Consider the following 7,682-nt stretch of genomic DNA (forward strand, 5'->3'; position numbering starts at 1 on the left):
TAGACTGTGGGTGATATGGGGATGCAATTCTATGATTAACATCATACTTAGCAAGCATTTTACGAAAGGCACCATGAATAAAATGTGAACCACCATCAGTCATTAAATATCTAGGGACTCCAAACCTCGGAAAAATAACTTCTTTAAGCATCTTAATAGAGGTGTTATGATCAGCACTACTAGTTGGAATAGCTTCTACCCACTTAGTAACGTAATCAACATCAACTAAAATATGTGTATACCCATTAGAGGAAGGAAACGGTCCCATGTATCAAAGCCCCAAACATCAAATGGTTCAATAACAAGTGAATAATTCATAGGCATTTCTTGACGTCTACTAATATTACCAATTCTTTGACATTCATCACAAGATAAGACAAACTTACGGGCATCCTTGAAGAGAGTAGGCCAATAAAAACCGGATTGCAATACCTTATGTGCAGTTCTATCTCCAGCGTGGTGCCCACCATAAGCTTCGGAGTGACACTTGCATAGGATCTGTTCATGTTCATGCTCAGGTATACAACGTCTAATGACACCATCTACTCCTTCTTTATAAAGATGTGGGTCATCCCAGAAGTAATGTCTTAAATCATAGAAAAACTTTTTCTTTTGCTGGTATGTGAAACTAGGTGGTATAAATTTAGCAACAATGTAATTAGCATAATCAGCATACCATGGAGCAGTACGAGAAGCATTTATGACAGCTAATTGTTCATCAGGAAAGCTATCATCAATAGTAGTGGGTCATCAAGAACATTCTCTAACCTAGATAAGTTGTCTGCAACGGGGTTCTCAGCTCCCTTTCTATCAATAATATGCAAATCAAATTCTTGTAGCAAGAGAACCCATCTAATAAGTCTAGGTTTAGCATCTTTCTTTTCCATAAGATATTTAATAGCAGCATGATCAGTGTGAATAGTTACTTTCGAATCAACAATATAAGGTCTGAACTTATCACAAGCAAATACAACCGCTAAAAATTCTTTTTCAGTAGCATAATTTCTCTGGGCATTGTCTAGAGTTTTACTAGCATATCGAATAACATTTAATTTCTTATCAACTCTTTGCCCTAGAACATCACCTACAGCATAATCACTATCATCACACATAATTTCAATGGGTAAATTCCAATCAGGTGGCTGAACAATAGGTGTAGAAATCAAAGCTTTCTTAAGTATTTCAAATGCTTCTACACAATCATCATCAAAGACAAAAGGTATATCTTTTTGTAATAGGTTAGTCAGAGGCCGGGAGATTTTTGAGAAGTCCTTAATGAACCTCCTATAAAAACCAGCATGACCAAGGAAAATTCTTATACCTTTAATGTCCTTGGGACACGTCATCTTTTCAATAGCATCAACTTTAGCTTTGTCACCTTCAATACCTCTTTAAGAAATTTTATGCCCCAAGACAATACCTTCATTAACCATAAAGTGGCACTTCTCCCAATTCAAGACGAGGTTAGTTTCTTCACATCTCTGCAAAACTCGATCAAGGTTGCTCAAGCAATCATCAAAAGAGGATCCATAAACAGAGAAATCATCCATGAAAACCTCACAAATCTTTTCACAAAAGTCAGAGAATATAGCCATCATTGAAGGAAATATGCCCTAGAGGCAATAATAAAGTTATTATTTATTTCCTTATTTCATGATAAATGTTTATTATTCATGCTAGAATTGTATTAACCGGAAACATAATACTTGTGTGAATACATAGACAAACAGAGTGTCACTAGTATGCCTCTACTTGACTAGCTCGTTAATCAAAGATGGTTATGTTTCCTAGCCATAGACATGAGTTGTCATTTGATTAACGGGATCACATTATTAGGAGAATGATGTGATTGACTTGACCCATTCCGTTAGCTTAGCACTTGATCGTTTAGTATGTTGCTATTGCTTTCTTCATGACTTATACATGTTCCTATGACTATGAGATTATGCAACTCCCGTTTACCGGAGGAACACTTTGTGTGCTACCAAACGTCACAACGTAACTAGGTGATTATAAAGGTGCGCTACAGGTGTCTCCGAAGGTACTTGTTGGGTTGGCGTATTTCGAGATTAGGATTTGTCACTCCGATTGTCGGAGAGGTATCTCTGGGCCCTCTCGGTAATGCACATCACTTAAGCCTTGCAAGCATTGCAACTAATGAGTTTGTTGCGAGATGATGTATTACGGAACGAGTAAAGAGACTTGCCGGTAACGAGATTGAACTAGGTATTGAAATACCGACGATCGAATCTCGGGCAAGTAACATACCGATGACAAAGGGAACAACGTATGTTGTTATGCGGTCTGACCGATAAAGTTCTTCGTAGAATATGTGGGAGCCAATATGAGCATCCAGGTTCCGCTATTGGTTATTGACCGGAGACGTGTCTCGGTCATGTCTACATAGTTCTCGAACCCGTAGGGTCCGCACGCTTAACGTTACGATGACAGTTATATTATGAGTTTATATGTTTTGATGTACCGAAGGTTGTTCGGAGTCCCGGATGTGATCACGGACATGACGAGGAGTCTCGAAATGGTCGAGACATAAAGATTGATATATTGGACGACTATATTCGGACACCGGAAATGTTCCGGGTGATTTCGGAGAAAACCGGAGTGCCGGAGGGTTACCGGAACCCCCCCGGGAGAAGTAATGGGCCTTATGGGCCTTAGTGGAGAGAGAGAGGGGCAGCCAGGAGGGGCCGCGCGACCCCTCCCCCTCTGGTCCGAATCGGACTAGGAGAGGGGGGGCGGCGCCCCCCTTTCCTTCTCCCTCTCCCCCTTCCTTTCCCCCTCCTAGTAGGAGTAGGAAAGAGGGGAGTCCTACTCCTACTAGGAGGAGGACTCCTCCTCCTGGCACGCCAACAAGGGCCGGCCGGCCTCCCCCTTGCTCCTTTATATATGGGGGCAGGGGGGCACCCCATAGACACAACAATTGATCTATTGATCTCTTAGCCGTGTGCGGTGCCCCCCTCCACCATATTACACCTCGATAATATCGTAGCGGTGCTTAGGCGAAGCCCTGCGTCAGTAGAACATCATCATTGTCACCACGCCGTCGTGCTGACGAAACTCTCCCTCAACACTCGGCTGGATCGGAGTTCGAGGGACGTCATCGAGCTGAACGTGTGCTGACCTCGGAGGTGATGTGCGTTCAGTACTTGATCGGTCGGATCGTGCAGACGTACGACTACATCAACCGCGTTGTATTAACGCTTCCGCTTTCGGTCTAAGAGGGTACGTGGACAACACTCTCCCATCTTGTTGCTATGCATCACCATGATCTTGCGTGTGCGTAGGATTTTTTTTGAAATTACTACGTTCCCCAACAATCATGCATCTTTGAAAGGTAGCAGGTGCATTACATAAACCAAAAGGCATACGTCTGTAAGCAAAGTTACCGAAAGGGCAAGTAAAAGTGGTATTTTCTTGATCCTCAGCTGACACAGGTATTTGAGAGAAACCAGAGTAACCATCTAGAAAGCAGAAATGTGTATGTTTGGATAATCTTTGTAGCATTTGATCAATGAAAGGCAAAGGTTAATGATCCTCTTTAGTAGCTTTATTTAATTTGTGGAAATCAATTACCATCCTATAACCTGTAATAATTCTTTGCAGAATCAATTCATCTTTATCATTAGGAACAACAGTAATACCTCCCTTCTTAGGGACACAATGGACGGGACTTACCCACTGACTATGAGAAACGGGATAAATTATACCTGCCTCAAGGAGCTTTAATATTTCCTTTCTTACCACTTCTTTCATCTTAGGATTTAGCCGTAGTTGGTGATCAATAACTGGTTTGGCGTCTTTCTCCAAATTTATTTTGTGTTGACATAGAGTGGGACTAATGCCCTTAAGATCATCAAGAGTATATCCAATAGCAGCACGGTGCTTCTTCAGAGTTTTCAATAATTTCTCTTCTTCATGCTCTGAAAGGTTAGCACTAATAATAACAGGATATATCTTCTTTTCATCAAGATAAGCATATTTAAGAGTATCTGGTAATGGTTTAAGCTCAAACATGGGATCACCCTTGGGTGGAGGAGGATCCCCTAGGATTTCAATAGGCAAGTTGTGTTTCAAAATAGGTCCCTGTTTAAAGAATACTTCATCTATTTCCCTTCTTTCATTCATGAACATATCATTTTCATGGTCTAGCAAATATTGTTCTAAAGGATCACTAGGAGGCACGGCAATAGAAGCAAGACCAATAATTTCATATTCCTCATCACGGGGTTGTCTACTAAATTTAGCAAAATTAAACTCATGAGACATATCACCCAAACCAATAGTAACAACATCCTTTTCACAGTCTATCCTAGCATTAACAGTGTTCAAGAAGGGTCTACCAAATATAATGGGACAAAAGCTATCTTGTGGGGAACCAAGAACAAGAAAATCAGCAGGATATTTAACCTTCCCACACAAGACTTCAACATCTCTAACAATCCCAATCGGTGAAATAGTATCTCTATTGGCAAGCTTAATGGTAACATCGATATCTTATATCTCAGCAGGTGCAATATCATGCATAATTTCTTCGTATAAAGAATGAGGTATTGCACAAGCACTAGCACCCATATCACACAAGCCATGATAATAATGATCTCCTATTTTAACAGAAATAACAGGCATGCCTGCCACAGTTCTATGTTTATCTTTAGCACCAGGTTTAGCAAGTCTAGCAGTTTCCTCACAGAAATAAATAACATGCCCATCAATATTATCAGCCAAGAGATCTTTAACCATAGCAATATTAGGTTCAACTTTAATTTGTTCAGGGGGTTCGGGTGTCCTAATATTACTTTTGTTGACTACAGTTGAAGCTTTAGCATGATCCTTTATTTTAACAGGGAAAGGTGGTTTCTCAACATAAGCAGTAGGAACAATAGGATCATTATAAGTGATAGTCTTTTGTTCAACTTTAATAGGTGCAACAACTTTTACTTCAATGGAAGGATTATATTTAAACCACTTCTCCTTAGGGAGATCAACATGAGTAGCAAAAGATTCACAGAAAGAAGCTACTATCCCAGAGTCAAGTCCATATTTAGTGCTAAATTCACGGAAAACATCGGTATCCATAAAAGATTTAACACAATCAAACTTAGGTGTTATACCTGACTCCTTACATTCGTCGAGATCCCAATCTTCAGATTTGCGTTTAATTCGTTCCAATAAATCCCATTTGAATTCAATAGTCTTCATCATAAAAGAGCCAGTACAAGAAGTATCAAGCATGGAGCGATTATTGAGAGAGAGCCAAGCATAAAAATTTTGAATAATCATTTCTCTTGAGAGCTCATGATTGGGGCATGAATATAACATTGACTTAAACCTCCCCCAAGCTTGAGCGATGCTTTCTACTTTGCGAGGCCAAAAATTATATATATAATTACGATCACGATGAACAAGATGCATAGGATAAAACTTCTGATGAAATTCCAATTTCAATAGTTTGTAGTTCCATGATCCCATATCATCACATAGCCTATACCATGTCAATGCCTCTCCCTTCAAAGATAAAGGGAAGACCTTCTTCTTGATAACATCATCGGGCATACCTGCAAGCTTAAATAATCCACAAACTTCATCCACATAAATTAAGTGTAAATCGGGATGCAATGTTCCATCTCCTGCAAAAGGATTAGCTAGCAGTTTCTCTATCATACCCGAAGGAATTTCAAAGTAAACATTTTCAGTAGGTTGAGAGGTAGCTAATTGTGGTTCCGGACGAGGTGAAGATACCCCGAACAAACCCCTCAAAGGATTGTTTTCCATAGTAACAAGTGACAGTAAATTTCAGCACACTATATAAATTTTTCCTTACCAAATTCCACCTAGCAAAGGCGCTTCGGGGAGCGCTTCACTCCCCGGCAACGGCGCCAGAAAAGAGTCTTGATGACCCACAAGTATAGGGGATCTATCGTAGTCCTTTCGATAAGTAAGAGTGTCGAACCCAACGAGGAGCAGAAGGAAATGATAAGCAGTTTTCAGCAAGGTATTCTCTGCAAGCACTGAAATTATCGGTAACAGATAGTTTTGTGATAAGGTAATTTGTAACGGGTAACAAGTAATGAGAGTAAATAAAGTGAAGCAAGATGGCCCAATCCTTTTGTAGCAAAGGACAAGCCTGGACAAACTCTTATATAGAGAAAAGCGCTCCCGAGGACACATGGGAATTATCGTCAAGGTAGTTTTCATCACGCTCATATGATTCGCGTTCGTTACTTTGATAATTTGGTATGTGGGTGGACCGGTGCTTGGGTGCTGTCCTTTATTGGACAAGCATCCCACTTATGATTAACCCCTATTGCAAGCATCCGCAACTACAAAAGAAGTATTAAGGTAAACCTAACAATAGCATGAAACATATGGATCCAAATCAGCCCCTTACGAAGCAACGCATAAACTAGGGTTTAAGCTTCTATCACTCTAGCAACCCATCATCTACTTATTACTTCCCAATGCCTTCCTCTAGGCCCAAATAATGGTGAAGTATCATGTAGTCGACGTTCACATAACACCACTAGAGGAAAGACAACATACATCTCATCAAAATATCGAACGAATACCAAATTCACATGACTACTAATAGCAAGACTTCTCCCATGTCCTCAGGAACAAACGTAACTACTCACAAATCATGTTCATGTTCATAATCAGAGGGGTATTAATATGCATATAGGATCTGAACATATGATCTTCCACCAAATAAACCAACTAGCATTAACTACAAGGAGTAATCAACACTACTAGCAACCCACAGGTACCAATCTGAGGCTTTGGGACAAAGATTGGATACAAGAGATGAACTAGGGTTTGAGAGGAGATGGTGCTGGTGAAGATGTTGATGGAGATTGACCCCCTTCCGATGAGAGGATCGTTGGTGATGACGATGGCGATGATTTTCCCCTCCCGGAGGGAAGTTTCCCCGGCAGAACTGCTTTGCCGGAGCCCTAGATTGGTTCCGCCAAGGTTCCGCCTCATGGCGGCGGAGTTTCTTCCCGAAAGCTTGCTTATGATTTTTCCCAGGGTAAATGACTTCATATAGCAGAAGATGGGCACCGGAGGCCTGCCAAGGGGCCCACGAGGCAGGGGGCGCGCCCCCCACCCTCGTGGCCAAGGTGTGGGCCCCCTCTGGTATTTTCTTCGCTCAGTATTTTTTATTAATTCCAAAAATGACTTCCGTGAAGTTTCAGGACTTTTGGAGTTGTGCAGAATAGGTCTCTAATATTTGCTCCTTTTCCAGCCCAGAATTCCAGCTGCCGGCATTCTCCCTCTTCATGTAAACCTTGTAAAATAAGAGAGAATAGGCATAAGTATGGTGACATAACGTGTAATAACAGCCCATAATGCAATAAATATTGATATAAAAGCATGATGCAAAATGGACATATCAGGGGCGCCGGATACTCGGCCTCGTAGAGGAGGCGCACATCCGGCTCTTGGAGATGGCGGCGGCCGAAGCCGTTCGCCGCCGTGCCGTCGCTTGGAAACCTCTCGGCCATTTGTTCGTCGGCGGGAAGGGAGGAGAGTGTTGCTTTGTGCACCGGAGAGTGGGGGAATGCGAGTTGTGGCATCCACCAGCAGGGACATCGCCTTTTATAGCCGCAGCGGGACGGCGAGAGGCCGCATGCCGGGCGACGCGTGGCGGGAGAGGGCGGGACGCG

The sequence above is a fragment of the Triticum aestivum genome, chromosome 1D (assembly GCF_018294505.1).
Source record: "Triticum aestivum cultivar Chinese Spring chromosome 1D, IWGSC CS RefSeq v2.1, whole genome shotgun sequence".
NCBI lineage: Eukaryota > Viridiplantae > Streptophyta > Magnoliopsida > Poales > Poaceae > Triticum > Triticum aestivum.